We start from the raw sequence: 23,869 nt of genomic DNA, 5'->3' as shown, positions 1-23,869 counted from the left end.
ATGTCCTCATCCGATATTATGTGAAATTCTACACAGAGATTAATACCATCTATTTGTACTGGGATTGTCACACTTCCAAAAGTCACAATTTGGCTTTCACCGATACCTGTCAAACATTTTTCGTTTCCTGTTAATTTTTCCACTCCGAGCTTTGAGAAAACATTGCGACGCATTAAGCACAAATCAGCTCCCGTATCTATCAATCCTTTAAAAATAACTTTTCCAGATGAAATGTACTTTAACTCCAATCCTGAAGACGTAAACGTGCTTGTTGGCTTCGCCCTGTCTTCCGTCTGTACTAAGTTTGTTGTCTTTTCCTGTTTAGGTACGATCTCGTATTTGCACTGAGCTGCTCTATGTCCTGGTTGGTTGCATCTAAAACACTTATTATCTTTCTTCGGGCAATCTCTTTTGATATGAGATTCGTCCCCACAGTTAAAGCATTTCCTTACTTTCTCGGCTGTTTTTACTACCTCTTTGTCACCTTTATTGAAGTGAGAGTCATACCTAAATTGCTTTACTGATACTCGCATCTTCTGATATGCCTCAATCAATACTTTCAACTGCCTCATACTCTTTGCTTGGTAAAGTAAAGCCTTATTTGTCTTAGAGTCTGGAATACCGTCGACAAAGTATTCAATCAAGCTTTCATCATCCAGATCAATTGGCTTTGCCAATTCCATTAATGCATACAGGTACTGATGCAACGATTCGGTCTTCCTCTGCTGCCTTTTGCCAAGTCTACGATGTATCTCTGCTGATGACACCCTCACACCAAATTCGTTGAGTAATGCGTTCTTTAAAGATCTCCAATCCCGAACATCTCGCTGACTACGAATAAAAAGCTTCGCCGCTCCGCTAAGTAGTTGTTTAGCATAAATAAAAACCTGCAGCTGACTCCATTCCACAGTAAGTGCACATTCTTCAAGTTCCTCTATCCACTGATTAATGTCTGGTGAATTATTTCCCGAAAACTGTGACACACTTCCTTCCACATCCTTCAAAGTAAACCATGACCTACCCGAATTAGAACTTTCACGGTTTTGCCCACCTACAATTGAATTCCTATTTGATCCACCATTTTCATGTGCCTGTGAAGGTACTGAAACGAAAGATCCGCCCTCATCATCATCCACTTCAATTCCTACCTCATTGTTATCATCAATTTGTAAACCATAGTGAGCAAGCAGTCTATTTTGCAATTCGATTTTCCTTCCATTTCGGCTTAATCCTAGCTCTGTCAATTTTTCGCGTAGTTCTGCCACAAGCAGTGCCAAAATCTCTTGCCTGTTCATTTTAAAGACTTAAATATAATCGTATAAAATAGAAGAGTAATAAAATGCTTATCAAATAAAATATGTACATATATCAAAAACAAAAACTCGCCAACTTACGTTATTACGTTACTCTAACATAGCAGCTTTATGCACTGCTTGAATGTATGCAATAATGGAAACTTAACTCTACGTTGCTGTAAACACAACAGCACGATTGCAGAACAGCAATCCAAAAATTTGTTATTGTCTTGGCAATTTGTCTCGATCTCTTCGTCTTGTGTTCTTCTTTCCGCAAATTTCTGCCCGTCGAAATCGCCAAATATCTTGTCTCGCCTTCCTGTCACTCACCAATACTGCATCAGCTTAACTTCTCGCCAGCCCACAAATACTGTTTTGTATTCTTCCTGTTGTATCACCAATACAGCTGGACTTCTCGTTGCCTGATGCACACGACCTTGAATTCGTCTTCTAGCCACGCCAAGTCACCAGTACTGCTCCAGAATGGACTTTTCGCTGCAAACCCACAATTGGTACTTCTCCAGATCTTCCTGCTCTTTGACCGCCGATCTCCTTCCGTACACTTTTCCGCTTCCTTATCTTGCGTTGACCAGCCTTTGAAGCCTGTGTCCTCGTCTTCTCCTGACGCACAACTTCTGCGATCCTTCTGCCTGCTACCGTACTGCTCCACGCCTTGCCTTTTGTCCAGATGACCACTGGCAACAATCCTGCTTCTTGCTTGTTGACCTGCACCACACAGCTATTGCGTTGCTTCCAGATTTGGTACTCGTTGATCAATCGCCTTCTACGTTGCCCACGTCAGTGTTCTTTGCGTCGGTTCCTCTGCAAATTCTTTTGCGTCTCACAAAACTGAATTTCACAACTTTTTTATTTCTGCAATTTTGCCTCTCCTTTGTAAATTCGTTTAGTTTTTCTTTTACTTTCCAAATTTTTTGTAGTATCTGGTTCTACCACCGCGTTGCAAAAAATTAAATAAGTTTTTAAACGCACAACTCAGTTTAATGACTGTAGTTTGTAATGGATCCAAATATCTCCGGTTGAGCCCCCAAAATTGTGGCCCAAGGAATTCCGCAGTGATGCAAACAACTCTTGAGACGACGAAGTGATATATTATTATAATGTTTATTGATTATTATTATTTGGTATCCGATTACAAATATTGTGGTTTTAACTTTAATGAGTTAACAAAACTTAAATTTCTGTGCTTGCGTGACGCTTGAGATCTTGACACCGACTGACTCTTCTTGAGTTCTACTTTATCGATTCTCTCGCGTTCTCGATATACTTTATTAGAAGCGACAACCGCTCCGTGTCTCTCTTCCTACTTGCTCTTCTGGTTTATTCCTGATTCCTACATAAATTCACACAGATCGCACAAAGAAAGGCGCCTCGGCAGAGTCGTGGAGTTTTCTGCTGACAGGACTTGAGAAAAGCTTAAGCTGAAAATACCACGCCCCGAACCGCGACGACGTTGCTGTATGGAGGGCTTCTTAACGCGTCTTGACCCGATCTGCATCTTTCACATATTCCTTGCCTTCCTATATTAACGAATATGAATTATCGCGGAAGATTAAAAAGGACATACATGATTAAAAAACGATAAGGACTTGTCCTGTTTTTAATTGGACGACTGGTATTTATAATACATTCTGCTATACGGACATTTTTTTATTTTTTGGATACTAAAAATATTTATTAAAACTTTATATATCATATTTACTTTGCAAGCTTAAAGATTATAATATTATTGTATTAAATTAATAATATGTCGTGCACCTCCAATATAAAACATTCTGGTATCCTATTTTGTGACGAAAACTGGGAATCTTTTCGTGTTAAAAAATACATTCTTTAGAAACATTCTCATTCGGTCCTCAGCAGAAATATATAATTTCTTTTAACCTTTATAGATTTTATTATAGCCGAATATAAATTGCTTAATAAATCTTCACAAATTGGAAGCTTTTCAATTCTTTTTGTTAATATTGCATTTGGGACATGCAATAAGTTATAGCTTTTATAGACAGCACAAGCAAAGATAAAACAAATTGTTAGATTACCATTTTCATAAGCGTAACTTTTCGGGTATCCGTCCCATTCCGACTTATACTATATACTATATACAAAATAAAGAAGACTTTTGGGAAAGTTTCGTTCAGATAGCTTTAAAACTGAGAAACTGGTTTGCGTACAAACGGACTGACATAGGGACAAACTGACAGACGGACATGGCTAGATGGACTCTCCTGTTTATGCTGTTCAAGAATATATGTGGGAATTGTGTGCCTGATGTACACTTCCTATTTGAAATGTAACGAACAGTTTTATTTTAAAAGTAACGAAAAGGTAACGACAAGTTTAGCAGCAAAGAGGTTCGCGAAAACGACGAGACAAAGACGACGACGAGAGCAAAAGGACGAGGCGATGATATGAAGCAACTAAAGACGAGCGCAGAGTTTAATGAAGGAAGCCGAAGACGACGCATCAAGACGAGAGCAACGACGTTCGCGATTAATTAAAAACTTAATAAAATCTCTAGACACTGTATTTGAAGAAACTGTAAATAATTATCCTAAACCTTAATTAAATATTCTATTAAACTTTAATCAAAACCCCACATTTTGAGGGCTCGCCGGGAGAAAAATAAAACTTTTTTCCGTATTTCGCAAGTGTGTGTGTATCGCAAAAGAGAATCGAAAAACGACGCAAATTTTTTGGCTAAAATTAAATGAAAAGAAGTTGCCGAAATGCCGCAACTTGGTGAAATTATAGCCGGAACTCTAAAATCGAGCAACAAATCGAGCATTGTTGCATTACACAAGTTTGTGTTCGGAAGTGAAGGAGACAGAAACAACCGAAAGAGGCTTCGCGAATTTAATGGTTTTTGCATTAGCAAAGAAAGCGATGAGTACAGGCGCAAATTGGCTTATATTAACGAAAACCTAAGTGACCGTGATCTCGTGAGCATTTGTGGTGTTCTGAAAATAACCCATGAAGTGGATGATATTTTCTCACACATTTTTAACAATCTGCAAAGTGAAAGCCTGCTAGAAGCCACTGGTGACGAAGAAAGTGAGGAAGAAAATGACGAGGATTCAGTAGATGAAGACGATCCTGAGAGAAGTAACCTTTTTTAACTCTCAAGTTTTCAATAGTGCCCAAAGCATAATGCAAAACGACAACGTAGCGAGTGTGCAACAGAATGCGAAAAAAGTCCGCCAATTCTAAGAACGGGCGGGAAAGTCAGGCAAATGGCGTAGTTCGTGTTTCGGAGAAGAGAGACAGCAGAAACTCTCCGCTTTTTGCTTTGAGTTTTCGTGACGTTGAGGAATCGCTTCGTGTCTTTGATGGTACCGATGTTTTACCCGTGGAGACTTGGTTGCGCGAATTTGACGATACGGCATCTCTAATGTGCTGGAGCGACTTGCAAAAATTAGTGTTCGCTAAAAAATCTTTAAAAGGTATAGCCAAACTTTTTGTCAGCAACGAACGTGGTTTAAACTCATGGGAATCGCTTAAAAATGCTTTGCTTGATGAATTCCGGTCTAATGTAAGCTCCAAGCAAGTTCACAAGCAATTAGACGAAACCAAACGCCGCAAAGACGAAACTGGGTACGAATACTTCTACCGTATGAAGGACATCGCTTCGCGTGGTAGTGTCGAAATAGAAGCGCTTATGCAGTAAGTCATTGACGGGATCGACGAACTATCGGTGAATAAATCAATATTGTACGGAGCAAGAAATTTAAGTGAATTTAAAAATAAACTTAAGGACTACCAAACGGAAAGTGATAAACAAAAATCGAAATCAATTAGCTCAATGAAAAACCAAAACGGTCCATTAAAAAGTTACAAAAGAGAGTGCGTTTGTTACAATTGTGGAGAAAAGGGACACGTTTCTAACGACTGCAACAACAAAAAGAAAGGCCCTAAGTGCTTCCAATGCAACGAGTTCGGTCATATTTCGAAAAACTGCGTGAAAAAAGAAAAACCAGCTGCAAATAAATCCAATATGAACCGTGTCCAACCCAAGAACGACATCACTAGCAAAGAAGTGGCATTTGATGGCCAAAAATGTGTAGCTCTATTCGATACGGGCAGCAAGTTTAACATCATACGCGAAGACTTGTATATCGAGATGAACAAGCCAAAACTCGAAAGCTGTGCCATTTTTATAATCGGTTTCGGTAATAGTAACAGCAAAATTCGCCCTATCGGTCGCTTCATGCGTTCAATTGAAATCGACGGTAATGAATATTTTCTAAACTTTTACGTGGTGCCAAACAACTGTGTCGATATAAAATTAATAATCGGAGAAGAACTATGCTTACACGCTGATATTTTATTCGGTCGCAATGGTTTAAGCGTTCGAAAAGTGCATTCGAATACTGAAGAATTTGAAATGAACCTGATGAAAATTGACGTAGTGTCCGAAACTGAACTAAATATAAACAAAGCGGTTAGTGCGAGTGCGCAAACAGAAGTTCGTGAACTTATATCAAACTACAAGCCACAGAAAGTAAAAACAACTGGCGTAGAGATGCGGATCGTTCTCGCTGATGAAAGCCCAATATTTTCGCGACCGCGCAGATTACCATTTGCTGAATCGCGCGTAGTCGAAGAGCAAATCGACGAGTGGCTAAAATCCGAGATTATCGAGGAATCTAATTCTGAGTTTACGAGTCCAATTGTTCTTGTCAAAAAGAGTGATGGTTCTCATCGACTTTGTGTCGATTACAGACGCATAAATAAGGTAATTATCAAGGACCATTTTCCATTGCCTCTCATAGACGAACAACTAGATCGACTCCAAAACGCTAACATATTCAGCCCCATAGACTTGAAAAATGGATTTTTTCACGTGGCAGTTGCTGAGACGAGTCGCAAATACACCTCTTTTGTGACGCAGAGCGGTCAATATCAGTTTAGGAAGGTCCCGTTTGGAATGTCGAACTCGCCCGGAGTTTTTCAGCGTCATATCAATGCTATTTTTCGACCCCCTAACTCAGAGAGGCATCGCGTTGCCCTATATCGACGATATAATCATCCCTTCGAGCGACGAACGAGAGGCATTGTCGAACCTTAAAGAAGTCATCAAAACATGCGAAGAGTATGGCCTAGAGTTGAATATGAAAAAATGTGCTTTTCTTCAAACGCGCATCAAATTTCTGGGTCACATTATTGAGAATCGCAAATTATACCCGAGCACTGAAAAAATAGATGCAGTTACGAAGTTTCCCAATCACACTGAAGCAACTTCAAAGCTTTTTAGGTCAGTCTGGGTACTTTCGAAAGTTTATACCCAATTATGCCAGAATTGCGAAACCACTCACGGACATGACAAAGAAGGACACCAAAATCGAAATAGGAATGCACGAGCAGGTCGCGATTGATACTTTGAAGAGAATGTTGACGGAGAGTCCTGTTCTAAGTATCTATAACCAGGATTACGAAACAGAAGTTCATACGGACGCTTTTCAGGATGGATTTGGGGCAGTTCTCATGCAGAAATCTCCGGAAGATGCTCATCTGCACCCCGTTTACTATATGAGCAGGAAGACGACACCGGCTCAAAGAGAGTATCCGAGCTATGAACTGGAAGTCCTTGCTGTTGTGGAAGCTGTCTCCAAGTTTCGAGTCTATCTTTTAGGCAGATTCTTTAAAATTTTCACAGACTGCGACGCATTTAACAAAACGATGCTAAAGAAAGACTTGAATAAAAGGATCAGTCGTTGCGTAATGGCACTTGCAGAGTACAACTGCACAGTTTTCCATCGTCCAGGTGTCCAAATGAGGCACGTGGATGCGCTAAGTCGCCATCCAGTTATGACCATAACCGAAGACAACATCACTCTTGCCATTAAAACAGCACAAGGCCAAGACGAACATCTAAAAGCCGTAAAAGAAATTCTGGACAACGGTGCAATATCGCACGATAACTACTTTATCAGGTCGGGAATTATCTACAAGCTCGTCAATGACATCGAATTGATCGTCGTCCCAAAGGACATGCAGCGTCAAATAATAAGCCGTGCTCATGACAGAGGTCATTTTGCAATAAAGAAAACGAAAGATCTCATTTCCAAAGACTATTTTATCCCAAACATCGAGTCCAAAATTGAAAGGTACATAAACTGTTGTATTCCTTGTATTCTCACAAATCGCAAACGAGGAAAACAAGAAGGTTTTCTACACCCGTTAAGCAAAGATGAAGCTCCGCTGCACACATTTCATGTAGACTTTCTTGGACCCCTTGATTCCACAAGTAAGGACTATAAACATATTTTGCCGTTATTGACTCATTCACAAAATTCTGTTGGCTATATCCAACCAAGTCAACTTCAACAAATGCCGTCATTGTTAAACTTCGACAGCAAAGCACAGCTTTTGGCAACCCCTCTCTTATTATTTCTGATAGAGGTGCAGCCTTTACGTCTCAGGAGTTCCTAAAATACTGCGAAGAGGAAAATATAACGCCAATAAAAACTACCACAGGATTACCCAGAGTCAATGGTCAAGTTGAAAGATTGAACGCTATCATCATCTCAGTTCTTTCTAAGCTCAGCGTGGACAACCCTACAAAATGGTACCAACATGTCAACAGAGTGCAGCAGGCCATAAATTCAACGTACACTAGAAGTATCGATTCCACACCATTCGAACTTATGATTGGAATAAAAATGCGTACCAAGGAAGATCACCAGCTACAGGATTTACTCAAAAGGAAACAATGGACGCTTTCAAAGATGGCCGCGACGATCTCCGAGAAAAATCGAAGCTACAAATTTTAAAGCTCCAAAACGAAAACAAAAAATCATATAACTTACGACGCAAAAAAGCAAACGAGTACAAGCAGGGCGACTTAGTAGCCATTAAACGAACGCAATTCGGTGCGGGCCTTAAACTTAAACCAAAATTTTTAGGTCCATACCAGGTAACGAAGGTTAAATCCAACAACTCATACGACGTTCAGAAACTGGGAAACTCCTACGGTCCTGGCAAATCTTCAAGTTGTGCCGAGTATATGAAGCCTTGGCCAACCAATAATAACATTTCAAACATATCCGACGACTCTGATAACTAAGCATTCGAGGCGAATACTTTCGCAGGATGGCCGAATGTGGGAATTGTGTGCCTGATGTACACTTCCTATTTGAAATGTAACGAACAGTTTTATTTAAAAAGTAACGAAAAGGTAACGACAAGTTTAGCAGCAAAGAGGATCGCGAAAACGACGAGACAAAGACGACGACGAGAGCAAAAGGACGAGGCGATGATATGAAGCAACTAAAGACGAGCGCAGAGTTGAACGAAGGAAGCCGAAGACGACGCATCAAGACGAGAGCAACGACGTTCGCGATTAATTAAAAACTTAATAAAACCTCTAGACACTGTATTTGAAGAAACTGTAAATAATTATCCTAAACCTTAATTAAATATTCTATTAAACTTTAATCAAAACCCCACATATATATACTTAGCATGTTCAGAGATCCTTTACTGCGTTTCCAACTTTTAAATGAGGTTATATAATCCTATGCAAGAGTATAACAAGAAAGGAAGCAAACTTCATTAGCTTGGGAGAAGAGCTATAGCTTATATATCCTTGCAGCTGTTACAAAAATAAGATATTCTATAAAAAGACTATACTTTTATTTTTATGGGTAAAGGTTTATAAAAAGCCATCTTTAATTTCCGATAACTTTTTGAATCGTTCCAATGATATATTAATATATATATAGATTGTCTTCCGCTTTTTATAAAACTAACGCGGTAATTCTAAAATTGCTAAAAATGAGTCTTCTGGTTATGCTGATCAAGAATGTATATTGGGTCGGAAATGTTTCCTCCAATGTGTGGTAAACTTTTTTCTGAAATTTAATATTCTCTGAAAGGGTAAAATAAAATATATTTGATCTACCTCAAAGACCTTCTGCGCCGAATTTTTTCGTTGACAGTGACAGAAAAACCAAACGTTCTCGACCCTTTAAAATTGAAAATATATTCACTTCTACTGTTATTAAAAATATGGAAACATGCATAAGAGTTTTAAATTGAACATGCATCACTAGACACGCGTTAATATATTTTTTTTTATTGTTGGCTGTTTACTTGAAAGCCGGTGGCGTTTTCATTTTACATGGCACAAATATCTTGATTTTGGTTCTATTGAAATGTTTAATTTCCCAGATGTCCAATTTGGCTCAAAAACTATTTTTAGCTAGATTGTTTTTGTGCTGAAAAGTGTACTTTGGTGGAGAGTGCTTGTGTGTGTCTAAAATTTAAGTTTGCTACTACTGAGTGCCAAGCCCATCAACAAAGGTGAGTATCTAGTTTACATTCTAGCAGGCCATCTTCGGGTCATAAGCTACGAAATTAAAGGTTATCTTGTCGGGAGGCTCGTAGTCCATCATCTGGGCTGGAACTCCAAGCCTCGTCTTCCATCCCACACAAAATCCTCCGGCCCCATAATCTCGGTCCTTGTTTTATGCAAATTGTCGCCTTACAATATTTCATAAATGCATGAAATTAATTTCGCTCGCAAGCGCTGCCGCATGCATAACTGCCTAAGTGCTGGTGTGGGTATATACACACGTATGCGTTTTGATTGATTGTTCTCACTTTGCGGTAAAAGCCTTGGGCAACGTTTTTCGGCTCCCCTCCCCCCTCCGAACTAGACCGAGCGTGAGAAATGCATTTGAATTTACAATGTGTCAGCCCAGCACCATTAATATGCCTTTCTCCGGGGATATAGATGTGGATGTGTGCGGGTGGGCGTGGCCAGGCGGCCCGGTTCCGACGCCTTTGTGCTAACCGCTCTCCGTCATTTATGATGGCCGGCCCGAAACTTTGGCAGTGTATAAATATTTCCCCCGCCGACACCTCCAGGCCAGATAATAACGGCTTGAATTTACGATAAATGCTTTCCAACCCGGATTTCTTTCTTTCATTCTGTCTTTATTTCGGCTGCGGTTTGTTTTCACTGGCATTTCAGCCGTGCGGGCACTTTCAAGGACAGCACGCAGGCCTCATAATGCGAACCGGTCGCCATTAAAAGGGGTCCATTCCAGGGTGCGGATCGGGACCCGGCCGGCACAAAGGTTGTCCGGCCGCAAACGTTCTCCTTCGCTTTCGATTAAGCGACGGAAGTCCGCGGCTCTGCCAGTGTCCGCCGCCCTAGAGCCGGTCCCGGGCCATTGCGCGGTGGACATCATTGCCGCCATTAAGCTCTAATGACCGTAATAAATAATAATTTATTTTACCTGCAGGCCACCCAGCTCCTCGCCGCTCCCACTGCGCTCTTAACCCAAAGCACGCATGAGGATTTGAATTTGAGGGGTGTTTGTGGCACGGGCTCTTCGCTCTGGCGTGGCACTAAAAACAAACGGCTTTGTTGCATACGCAATATTAATTGTTTTCCTTGGCGCGGTGTATTCTTCTGGCAGGGATTTAAGTGGCACTTTATAGCCGCTGCCTGTCAGGCCCGATGGCCTTTCCCTTTGCGGTCCGAGCCAGGGCTTTCTCTTAGCTAAACGGTTATTTTAAGCACACAAAACATTCGGGGCTGCCTAATGCATGCTTATTAAAACTGTGTGTCATTAGAGTGGACGAAAATTGGCTAGACCAACCGGTTGCGGTCAGCAGAGGGCTTTTCGTGCAGGTGGCTCGAGAAATGCTTCACCTGACTTGGCCCGACCGGATTTTCTCGACCTGCCTTTTCGCAAATTAAATTTGATGGCCTTCAACGCGGGGTCAAATTATTTAATGAGCCGTGTTATCGGTCCGGACACTTAGTGGCTTGTGCGAATCAATAAATGCGGGCCGTCAAAGGATAGTGTGGCCAATAAATGTCACTAACTGGATGGAAACCTAGAATTTAATTAATTTTTAGCTGGGCGCATACCCAACAAAGTGCAGCGCTATGCACTATGGTCACAACTACCTCTTTTTTTAGCATAAAATCTTGATTTTATTCTGAAAGTATTCTAATTCACAAACAAAATTAATAATATTGTTCAAGGCGTATAGAACATTAACTTGTTAGTCAAATTAAAAATATGTGTTATCTGTTTTACGGAATTATTCTTAAAGTAGTAATGTTTATCCGAAGTGTTAGTATAATATGAAGGGAAACAAAAGAAAGTATGTAGAAATACAATAGTAATGTTTAAGTATAGTTTGCATCATTATTTACGCCTTTCGACCGTTTTCCCAATTAAATACATATACAAATCTCCATTTCGACAACTGTTCTGTGGTCTACACCTTTGTGGTTATCTAAATATCAAATGTAACAAGTTACAGCATTTTAAGAACATTGCTCGATTTTTGCTTAGACATCGGTCCTTGGGTCCATAGTGTAGGCGACGTCACCAAAGTCGGGGGAAGCCATTCAGTCCGAATGGTATACCCTGGTGCTCCCACAGCTGAGATGTGGCTGGAAATAAAATCAATAGACGACAACGTCCCCGACAATGGCAGCATATGCTGCAGCGGGCCACAATAAACATGGGCGTGAAAACCACAAAATTTTATGCAAACTCATAAAATGATTTTTACAGCTAAGCAACGAACAAAAAATAAGACCCATTGTGGCGGGGCTGCTGCCAGGCATAGACAGCCAGAGCCGTCCATAGATGGCCACATAAAACTCCAAACAAAAAGTGCAGTAAAACATGGGGCCAAACGTGTTTGGTTTTGGGTTTTGTACGGCTCGGGGCGCTAAAGCCGCTCCAGCGTCAATATTTTTCGTGAGGCGATTTGGCCGAGTTCGCCAACAACCGCAAAACACCCAACGGATTTTTATACACAATTGTTTGTTTGTGAACGAATCGCCGAAGCGGTCGAAGGGGCGGAATTGGCACAAAATATGGAGGCAAAATCAGGGGCAACCGATATAAACTGCAAGCAAATGGAAAAGTTGGGTCTCGAGCGCCTACTGGTATGCTGGTATGGCTCGAATAATGGAAATCGAATCGGACGGCCACGCCCGGCACAAATCTCAGCTTGGCCAGCTTTTGGGCTGACCTCAGAGGATTTGGCGCATTAGTTGGACAGTCATGACTATTGAACTAAAATCCAGGCCGGAGGGGCAGGCCTCGGATTTGGCAGGCCAGCGGCCAACTGTTCCCCAAGCGACACAAAATTGAGAATTTTATGACAGGCATTTCCCGAGCACTTCTCTGCGTGTGCCGTGCCAAAGACGTTCGATGTTTGCCTTCGCTCGCAGCTGATCTGCATCAGACGGAATGCAGGCTAATTGGCTGTGTGCACAGGACTGCCCCTCCCTGCGACCGGCAGTCCTGCCAAATGGCCCGGGACTCTGCAGGTCGCTCGGCAAACAAAGGACGAGTGTGCAGGCCATTTGGGGCGAAGGACCGTCAAAGTCGCATGGGGGTGCACTTCAAACACAACTGTCACATACGTCCGCCACCCCACTTGGGGCTGGTCTGATTTTGCGATAGCCACACCCACTTGCCGCCAGATGGGGCCCTCTTGCTGGAAATGTCATTAAATTTTCGGCTCAAGTGTTTATGCAGAACTTCAAAGCTTAGCGAAAACAATGCGAAAGAAGTGCAAAATATTTACATATTATTGATTGGCTGACAAGGAGCTCGCACACAACTCCATATGTGTGCCCGTATATACCCGTGCGATGCCGTTTAAGTCGAGGGAAATGTTCAAGCAATAACCAGAGGGGCGGAAATATTGCGTATACGACGCGTGCAACGCAATTCCCCTGCTGGCCATAAGTTCGGAATAGGAGAGGCAGCCAGCCAGCGGTGAGGGGAGCGGTGAGGGGAGCGGTTCGGAGTAGAGCACACATGTGGCTGTGGGGCAGGGGGAAATTAAGCAAATCCCAGCTAAGCAATTCCCACAAACATGCAAGCATTTATGAGCAAAAGGGAGTTGTGCGGTTCATTAAACTTGTGCTTGGCATGTTCTTGTAGCCCGGTCCTTGTCCTTGCCTGCATAGTTCTGCAGCTCGTGCCAGCACACAAGGATTCCGATTGCCCTCACCTGCATCCTTTCGAGTCCCAGCAGCCAGCATTTTTCAGATTCAAGTGCTCGCCCCCTGCTAAGTCGCAATCGGTTCTCGTAGCCACGGCGGAGAATTCGCATCCTCTGGAAACTTATAATTATTGCCAATAATCGGACGCTCCTAGCGAGTACAATTGGGTACATGTAATTGGCACGCTGATAAACCGAATGCAGTCCCCTCTCAACTTTCTGCTCACTTTCATTCACAAAGTCATTACAAATGCAACATGGCCAAGTTGAGTTGAGTTTAGCCGCGAGGGGTGCAATACGAGAGGCCAAACCGAAAAACAGGGCAGAATTATTATGTTTCTGCTCGTCACTGCCGCAACATTATTCTCTTCAGTTAATTGCGACTGGGATCCGAGTCTGAGTAGAGACAAGCCCAGCACTAAAGGGAAACGGAGCTCTGAACTGGGGACAGCACAAAGAAAGAGTTTCATTTAAAAAATAATGAGTTTTCCGGCTTGCACGCCAGCAAACAGCAAACGGGCGCGAAAGGGATGGGCCTTGGACTGGGATAAAGTCAAGTCACACTACATCCACATAGCAAAAAATTAACTCTGCCCTTAATTATAAAGCTGACAAAACGGCAGGCGACAGTGGAGGCAGGCCAACTCCCGAATCAAGTCAAACCAGGCTAATGGAAGATGGATTCCAGAGGGCTAGAGGGACTCCCTATTCCGGCGGCGATCCTTAAGGGCTGTGCGCGGGAGTCTTGAATGAAATCAGCTCCGGGGGGCCCGAATCAGATAAAGTTCGGGTCAACGACAACCGCAGTTTCGACCAAGGTCCCTATTTCTCTGGGCATTGAATATTTTAATTAATTACCAGACGCCATTGCGAGTCCTAAGCAAAATGAAAACAAAACGGGGGCAGAAGCGTATAATTATTCAAATGCAAATGCAAATGAAAGTGAGAGAAGGAAAAGGAGTTGTCCTGCTTGCGAAATACTACCCCACTTAATTCCCTTGAACTTGTCGTAAATAATAGCAGATAACGCTGGAAGTGAAAGTGAAAATCGTGAAGTTTTCTGATTGTGAAAAACTCCGTCCAGCACTCACAACTCACAACACCAGAACCATGCCCAAATCATCACTACTCAATTCAGTTTGTCATTCGGAAGGAGTGGGGCTCTCATTACTCAGCTTGAGCTCTTGTTTAGAGGCACGTTAAAATGGAAATGGGTTTTCGGGATTATCTCCACCAGTTTTTATGATCTTTTAAATGTAATTGCCCCACATTATGCAGATGTGTGTCGAATATGTATGCTTTGGATATTTGCTTCCCATAAATACTGGCGGGGTAATAAATGAATTGCCATTTTATTTGCAGTGGCTCTGCCTTTTACTCTGGGAGTGTGAGTTTGTTTCCCTGCTAACGCGCATTTGGCATGTGCATGTGAATGTGTGTTTGAGTGAGCATTTGTAAAATTTATCTTTTGTGCATCGTAAATCTTGCTGCCTTTTCAGCATTTCCGTAAAATTTATTTCCTTATTAAAACTTTTCCCTTTTTATTTGATTTAATTCGGAATCGGCCAGGACCCTCGGCATATGGTAACCCTAGGTAAATGTAAACGCAAACTTAAGCGTAAGCCACACAAAATGTGATCTATGTAACGACTGTTTGGCTGTTATTTGTGGGATTCAAGGCGGCAGGAGCGAGTCGTGCTCTAGGGCGAAATCTACCCTTTAGCCAAAGTCAAATAGTTCTTCGAAAAGAATTCAACTTTATCGTGCGTTTCCTGGGAAATTAACATGCTGCCCCCCTCGTATCGTTCTGGATCCTAACTAGCTCGTCCATTCCCCTCTCCTCCAGCCTTCTGTGGCTGTAAAAAATACCATCTGTTTGCCTGGGCTGGCCTTTGTGTGAGCGTTCGGCTCAACACTAAACTTTTATTTTAGATTAAGTCAATTTGCCCAACAGGCCGCCCACACTCGAGCACACCCACATCCCACGTGCCCACACATGTCGGTGTGCGGATGTGGGACTGGGAAAAGTATTTTTCATTTGCTTGGCTGCCCTTTTTATTAACAACAACCTCGCTTTCGAAGCTATTCGGCTGAGCATCAAACTATGCACGTAACCGAGGCTCCGATCACAGCTCCCTCGTTAAACCTTCTGCGTGTAGATTGTCTGTTTTCGTTTTGAGTTTGGCCCATTATTACGTATACGCAACGTGGTCTCCACGGTGTAATCGACAAAGTTAAATTTCGCACTTCGGCCGGAAACTTCTCGGCCCAGGCCTGATTTTCGATTCATTCGGTCGGCCCCATATTATCCTTCCTGTGCGCCAGGGACCCGTTTCGGGCAGCGAGTTTAAAGCACGCCATAAATTATGTTGGAGGCTGTCTGTACAGTGTGCACTCACACAGCCGAACGGAGCAGCCCTTTTCGCTGCCTGATTGCTTGATTTATCCACTGTCTTTAGGCTAAAGACTTTATTGGAAAAGTTTGATTGGAGTTCTCACTACTCAAGCTGTCGCTCCAGAGCCGTGGCAACGACTGCCTTTGCGGTGGCTCTGATTGCTTTATTCCGCGGAAAGAACTAGTGGGAGTGGGTGGTCGAAGTGTATCGTGATTGACGTCAGCTCGCTGGGCCCATAAATCATACATGCACACGCCAATAAGGCACATTTTGAAGTGTTTAAACATTAATGGGTCTCCGCACAACCGTACTCAATCAATACATAATAAACGTTCGCGAAAAAAGTTGTCATTAAAAATGTATTGCCGTGCACAGCATGATTCCCTCGAGACGGACGGCATCGGGCTATTGACGGAATCGGTCTTGTTGACGGTGAAAAACTGCCAAAATGATATCGCAATTTTATCATGATAAATTTTTCAAATTAACTATGTAGAAACACTGGTATATTGCCTCGACTGTGAAAAACGCGGTACTTAATACTTGAGAAAAGATCATCAATAAAATATTTCACGCATTTGAACTGTCACAAATGAAATGGCCGTTTGAATGAAAAAATTCAGTAAAAATTAAATCAAATTATGCATTCACCATAGAAACAGATAAAATTGGTTTATTAAAACCAATGCTTTCGAGCGTCGTAATCAAAATTGCAATAAAATAAATACAACATAAAGAGCCGCATCCTGGTCGTATGCTCCCTGCACTCTGGGACCTACATTGTTAAATTTATTATCTTGCTCGTAAATCAAGTTTTAATTATGGCCACCCAGCCACTCCTACCTCCCGCCCCTACTAAAAAAGTACATCAAAATGTTAATTACCTGGTGGTTATTTTAGAAATGGCACCCCGTGAGACGATGTCCTTAATTACAGCGTCAATTCCAGTTGGTGGAAGGCGAACGACCAACCTGCAAGATCTTTTAGCTCAACCCCTATTATCAACGCGTCTGGCGTACATGTGCAATTGAATATTTCATATCGCCACCCCCCCTCCCAACCACGCCTCCTCAAGGTTACAGGCATCTGGGCCTGGCATTCTGGCTTTCTGCGGCTTTCTACGGAGCGAGGGATTCGCAGACTCGCTAAGGGCTTGTTAAGGCTCTTGCTTTGTCTTGGCCCTGTTTGTTTATGGCCTTTTGTTGCTAATGATTTCCGGCTCACCCACGTGTGTTTGCGTGCTCACAAGTGTGCGGTGGAGATTTCGGCCTCTGCCATGCGGTTTTTTTACGAGATTTGCAAATTGTCTTTTACAATATTTAATACGTGGGGTTGCCGTCTGTTTGTACGCACAGAGTACTTTCGGCCTGCCAGGCTATCAGATTCATGCACTGAAATAAAATTGGTAAAATCAACTAGTTCTACAGTTTAAAGCTGTAGCCGACAATTGTGGGTTCTATTTACGGAAATGTAACAGCAATTAATTGTATTGTTACTATTACAACACCTAATGAATTCCATTACCAGGAAATTCAAACCAAAAACCTGAAGTTAAAATGCCTCAAACGAAAAAAAGTAAAAAACGTATTACTGATGATTACAGTAAAGGTTCGATTTGTACAGCAATTACCGCTTGTACAATTTTATTAGTAATGCCTTTGCGAGAACCAGTCTTTTAGCAAGTGTGGAAGATACTAACAAGTAAAAAAATTGTGTTTTATCAGTGCCTGATTTGTAGGCCATTGTCCACGAAGCGCTAAAAGTCGCGAATTATTTAAGAAACCAAACACCACAATATATTTCATTTTAGTTATGATACTTTAAAATTGAGCAAACGATATGGTAACTTCTGTTTAGGCTAAAGAAAAGAAACACCCGTGCCATGTTGTTTTTCTTATTGAGGCAGTGAGTGGTGGGTATCGTATAGTCGGTGAATCGGATACAACGTTCTTTCTTGTTAATACTTAATGTTTCCGAGAATGCGAAAATTACTGTCGTTTGGGCATTAACACCAACAGTGACTTTTTAATGGCAGGAAGCCATTGAAATAGGCGCCGTTAGCAAAGATAGTGGCCAAATGTTTCCCGAACTGGTTTTAATACGCAATTAATGTGGTCTGCTGACCCTAATAATAAGAAAAGGAGACAAATTTTTTGTTTTAATAAATAGTGGGGGGGAGGATCATAAATCACACCTCGCTGGCCTCACGGGAAATGCAAATAAATCATCGCAAAAGACTTTGGGCTTCGAGGCCCTAGGCACGCCCAAACGCCTTCTTAGGGATCTCCGATAATTCTCCGAGTGGCTCTGTTTCTGATTGAAGTCCTCGAAGTAGTTGGCGCCGGCTTTGTTCGCCGCTGGCACAAGTTGACATCTTTGCACATGGGATGCCAAGCATTAATGCCAACCACGCCAGCGTCGCAAGATTTATCGTAGTTCCCCTTTACTCCCCGATGGGTGGATAAAGTTGTTATTGCCACATCTGCTGCCCGGAACCTATCAATACCAAATTGCAGTCGCTTAAAATATGCTTAAAGTTTCCGGGCAACAAAGGGAGCCAAGCATTTGACAGCTTGATTATGCGCAATCCCCCGCCTGCAAAATCCAACCAAATTAGGGTTCCTGCGCTGACCAGAGTATCGGCTAATGTCCACTCATTAGGAGCCAGTTCCTTTTTTGCCTGCTTTACGGGTCCTATGTCTTCCGCCTTTGTTTTTAACACAAATTTAAAAACAAAAGCAGACTTTTCCCAGAACCAGAAGGAGCGCGTTCCAACGCGGAGTGTGCAGCCATGCGTATAATTAATCTGTTGGCATTAATTGCGGCAAGGGCTGCAAAACCGCATTGCCAGCAGTAACAGAACCGAACTGGGGACTCAGCAGGAAAGTAGGGGAAAGCCTGGAATTATTTTAACGCTCAGCCCGGCGAGATAAACTAAAGCGGACACTTCTCCGCGCTTAAATGTCATTCGTAGGCAGTCAGGCGTGGCAACCAAATATAAATCTGCCGCCTACCAGCAGCAAAAGCAGCGTGCCGAGCAGCGAGAGATCAGCGAAGTGGGTCAGGGGTCGGGGTGACGGGGGGGCTTATCCAGGTCCTGCGATGGAAGTCGATTGGGCCAACCAAATGCGCTTTAAATGCCGTTTAAACTCGTCGGAGAACAGATGAGCTGGCGCTCCTATCTGGACGAGTGGCCGCCTGCCGGTCTATCCTGCTGACGCAATTAATTGCTGACCAAGTTGGGCTCACGCCAACACATTCTCACCTGGCCGAGCTCAAGGAAGACCCTGTCGGGGGAGGGGGCGGACAAACGAGTGCACAATTTATAAAAGTCAACACTTGAACACGTTTCTGCCTTCCAGGGAAAGAGAGAGACCGGCTCGAGCTCGAGCCAGGTCACTTCATTTTATTATCAAGCGTATTTCTGCACGTAATTGTTTTGACGTCACATTGCAAATTGTCCTTTTGGCCGTTGCCGTTCGTTCTCGTGCTGTTTTTCTACTCTGACCTCAGCCGATGTTATCGGGTTCTGTTCAACTAGTTCATTAACCAAAAGCCTTGCAATTAATTTCCATGTGCCAAGCCGGCCCTACGCCCCCACTCCCTGGAATGTGCATGATATGGATTTAAATGGTGGTCGGACACGCTGCGAACACCTGGCGTATGCGTAATGTGGGCCGCAAATCGATAGAGCCATCGATCCCGGGCTGAGGTTCCCACTCGTTTACTTACCAGTCAATCAATGCGGCCCGTCTGTCGCTACCTAGAAAAAAGAAACAAATATCGAAATCAGTGAGTGGGTAAAGAGGGCGATGAGCTCAAGCAGACTTGAGCATTGTTCAAGGATTATTCGGTTCAAAGTGCAGGCCTCGGCCTCCAAATGCGAGTTAATAGCTCCATGTTTTCATCGGCCATTGTGTCTGCCAGCTGTGCCTGCAACTCAAGCTCAACACACACGAAATCACATCGCAAAACAGACCCGCCCGAGAGAAGGATGTGTATATCCTCGATGGTGACGATGCCCACAGACACACATTCCTCCAGTGACACAGAGCCGACTTCGCTGATTGCCGCCTGCTGAGTCAGGCATGTCAGCCTCGGCGTCAGCAATTTGCGTGCTATTGACATTAGAGGCGGACGGAGTGGGATTGCGACTCCGAATCGGAATCCGGATCCGATCGAGAATGGGAATCGAAGCTGGAGTCTGTGCCGCGCCTTTTGTCGGGGCTTAAGTGCAATCAATGTCTACGACATCGTCGTCATCGCTCGCTCAAAGTGCTCTGGAACCCATGCCTCGTCATCGGACCACGGAAGTCCTCTAATCTGCGTATCAACAGGCAATGGGAATGCGCTGCTCGCATATCAGGGAGACATTCGCGAAGCTGTTTCAATTAATTATTGGAACTGTTCGGGGAAAATAAAATAAATTAATTATGCTCGCTTCGCCAGACCTACGCAGGGGAACCTAAAGCAACAAAGCTTTGGGCAAATAATTAAAAAAGGACACGCTCGTCCAATCCGAAAAAGTAATTATTTGACTCCGCCCCCCCTCCCTTCGCAACCCTGTCTCCAGCTCGTTGGCGGCTGGGGCAGAAAAGTTTTGCAGCGAATTAAAATTAATGAAAATAAATTTTGTGAATTGTTTTCAACCCCTTTTCGGCGGGCAGAGACCGGTGAAGTTGACTCTTGAAAATGATTTGAGTGTAATAAAGCAAAGCAAAGCAAGCCAAAGCAAAGAAAGCGCCACGAGAAAGGACGAAGGGTCCTGGCGCTACCATCCCGACCCATCATAGCCGTCATTCTGGCGAGCGACCCGTGGGGCCGCGGCACATAAAAGCACTTAAGATATTTAGTTCTTGTTCCCAATCTTGTATTTGAGGTCATTCCGGGGGTCGCAGCAACCTTTTCCCTCGACCGGTTTCTTTGTGCGGCCGATCAGAAATCTCGCAAATGCCTTTGACTTTGGCTGCGGCTTTGGCTTTGGCTGCCTTCTGTTTCCCTGAGCGGGGCATAATTCCCCCAAGTCCTATGCTAATCTTCGAGCCGATTTGGGATGGCATCAAACTAATTAAATATTCGATTAGCGAAAGAGACTGCGAGCTGGGCGCAGGACGCAGGACGCTGGACGCCACGAAGCGAACGCACTGACAAATTAAAATCCATTAATATGCTCTCGCAGCGTTTCATTATGCAGGCGTAGTTGGCGGGTTGCTCGGTTCACAGGGACTTAGCCAGCAACCATATCGGAGCCCTATCCCAAGCCTTTGGCCGCTCCGCATTTCTCGCGCCTCGTGTTGCATACACTTTTAATGCGGCCACGGGCAAATGCGCGCTGCCATTTGTTTATTTAATTAAGCCCATTAAATGGCGGCTACTTTGAGCTACAGCTTTTTGCCGAGCTTAGGTTGTCCATATGCTGCCGCCCACCCACACACATGCATAATTAATGGGCGGCTTGGCGGCTTCATCTGATTATGAGCATATTGAGCTTTGTTTTGGCCATATTGTGCTCGAAACTGGAAGCCCGGACGCCTTTGGCAATGTTTTGAAAAGATTTTGTGTTATCCCTTTTAAGCCGCCTCGACTGACATTTAAAACGCCTAATTAGCCGCGGGCCTGCCCCCGCCGGCGGATCCCGCCCTGGCCCCAATGAAATTATTGAAGCATGTCTGTCATGCATCCGAGAACCCATGTACGGCCGTTCATCCGTCCCAGCATCCACACTCCGGGCATGAAATGACCGCTTATTATAGCCAGCTGCAGACAAATTTAATTTATTCAAAATGAGGCACATTGTGAGCTCGTGTGTCCTTGCCGAAACTTTGAGTGGTCAAATGGCTGGATCCTTAATGTCCCCAATTCCAGGGCAGACTCTCCCCCCTCCTCCCGATGCCGCCCGTATCCATGGCCGTTTTCATGCATGAGCACACCTTGGAGCAGAGTGTTATTTAAAAAGGAGCAGCACATCCTTGACCACTGAAAGAGGGCCAACAGCACGGGCAATTTCATTTGAATTGTGAACGAGCCCCTTTTTATGCCAGTGATTATTTTATTTTTATTTATGTGGCCCGCAAGAGGTCAGCAGATATGCTAGGGAGCCATAAATAAGTGCACTTCCTGCTCGGGTACCGCTGCCTAATCCCCTCAAGGTTATTGAACTTTACGAGCTAGGATTACACGCCCCAACCGACGCAGGGAACCAGAATGGGAAACGAAATGGGGAAAGGAGCGGACCCTCTGCGATTTATGTGCCTATGTGTGACTGACAAGTTTATGCTTTCATTATTCTCGGACTCATAAATTTGCACCAATTCTGGGAGATTTAAAAATGAGTGCCACGAACTGCGATATAAATCCAGGGCTCCGTGGCCGGGTCCTTTGGCAAGTGCCCCCCTGAGTTATGAGCTCACGACGCTCCTTGGCTGGGTTTATTGAAATGTGAGGCAAATTAAGCCCGAGTCCGACCCGGATCTATTTATAAACCTGATTTCCATCCCGGTACCATGTGGGTCTGCAAAGCTGGCGAGAGAGTCCCTTTGAAATTCGTCCATAATGGCATTATGCACACTCGGCTGCATTGCGGCACATAGCTCGATTTCCACTATTTGACTATCTGCAGATGCTCCGCTCGTCCTGTTTATTTTTGAGAGTCCAAACAATGCACGTTGTTGGCCCAGTGTTTCAAGCATTTAATCAATTAATGTGAATGTGTGTGCTCGTTGGGGCTCCCGGGATGTTGCTCGAATCGGAGCGAACTCCCTCTTTGAGTTGCGCTTAAAACTTTCTGTTTATCTAAACAGGCAGACAGCCGGAAAAACCTCGTAGCGAGCAAAGTGAAAACAGCCCGAACGCCATTTTTTGCAGAGCATACTACGCCCCACTTGCCTTACTTTCCGTACTTTACTTGGCCCGCTGGCTCCGCAAAAGCCTTTCAGCGCCGAGCCTTTAAAGCGGCGGAATTGAATTTGCCAGCATGTTGTTTTAGCGCTTCCTTCCATGCACTTGGCCAGCATTTATCGCTGCCACTACTGGGCGCTCCGCTGCGCTGCTCTTTGTGCCGGAATGACCAATTTTTGTGATTTTCAATTCAGTTAACGGTGAGAAGAGCGACCTGCCACAGACGGGCGGCTGACCCGCCCCAGATTGCTTGTATTTTTGTAGCAGCCTAGGCCGCTGCCGGCTGCACTTTTCCCCCGGTTTCATCCAGCTCCTGGTGCGGATTCGAATGCGGCAGAGGCTCCTCCGCGTTTCCTTGGGCGCCCGGCACCATTAGCTCGGAAATTTATCTACATGCACTTGACAGGTGGCCAGTGGCCACAGCTTGATTTAGTTGGGGCGGGCGGGCTGCCACATTAAATTGGCCCGCCACTCGACGTGGCACACGGACATCGGACGTTGGACGTCGGACATCGGACATTGGACACTGGATTTTGGATTCTGGCCGAAGGATGCTCACGGCAATTGTGCTGCTGTGTGGTCTGCTAAGTGCTTGCTGCTAAATTGGCTTAAATTCAATAAGTTAATGGCAGCCCCTGCCGCTCACTCACCGGCCTGACAGCTGAAAGCTGTCGACATTGCTCGTTGCACAGAATTTCATTTTGCATGAGGCAAGTGTTTATTTTTGGCAACTGCCATCAGCCCTGATTACATTAGGCATTAAAAACAGGGGACTCGGCGCTTGGCGGTCAGCCTGTCCGCAATCGTTTCGGTAGCTCATCCTGCTGGCCAAACGAGAAATCACGAAAATGGATTCACTTCATTTGCCACAATCGCCGGCAAATAAAACCGCCTTCCAATGCCATTTGTGCCTGTCAGCTCACAATTTGCGATTGACAAACGATGTGCGCCGAGAAACCCCCATCCGCGGGCCAACGGAAGCAAATGGGTGTGCCGAAGCACTGGAAGTGCGCAACAGTCGTCCGAAATAATAAAACCTATGTGTGCCGGGCTCTATGTGTGCAGCAGACACACGTGATCCGCAGTCGAGGAATGGGGAGCGGGAAATGAGGACACGGAGCCCAAGAGGAGTAGGCGACGGCAGGCGAACCCTTTTAAGATGTCAGGTTGCATTTTTGTCCGGCCGCCTGCGCCTAATGAATTCTGACGCCGACAAGGACACTGATTCGAGGGGGATGCTGGCGGGCATCCTTATGTGGCGGCCCCGCC

At 44.2% G+C, this 23,869-nt stretch overlaps 1 protein-coding gene across 4 annotated transcripts in view; it reads right to left on the bottom strand.

Annotated features, from left to right (window-relative positions):
• The window catches only part of LOC108039013 (zwei Ig domain protein zig-8), an 83,714-nt gene that overhangs the window by 31,626 nt on the left and 28,219 nt on the right, over window positions 1-23,869 (bottom strand). For all 4 annotated transcript variants that reach the window (XM_044461754.1, XM_044461756.1, XM_044461755.1 and 1 more), the window contains exon 2: window positions 19,436-19,466. The gene's annotated coding sequence lies outside the window, so the exon portion shown is untranslated. The remainder of the gene's footprint in view (window positions 1-19,435; window positions 19,467-23,869) is intronic.

Source organism: Drosophila rhopaloa, unplaced genomic scaffold, assembly GCF_018152115.1.
Source record: "Drosophila rhopaloa isolate 14029-0021.01 unplaced genomic scaffold, ASM1815211v1 contig_69, whole genome shotgun sequence".
Lineage (NCBI taxonomy): Eukaryota > Metazoa > Arthropoda > Insecta > Diptera > Drosophilidae > Drosophila > Drosophila rhopaloa.
Note: the sequence above shows the minus strand (reverse complement) of the source record. Positions and strands in the feature narration are given on the sequence as shown.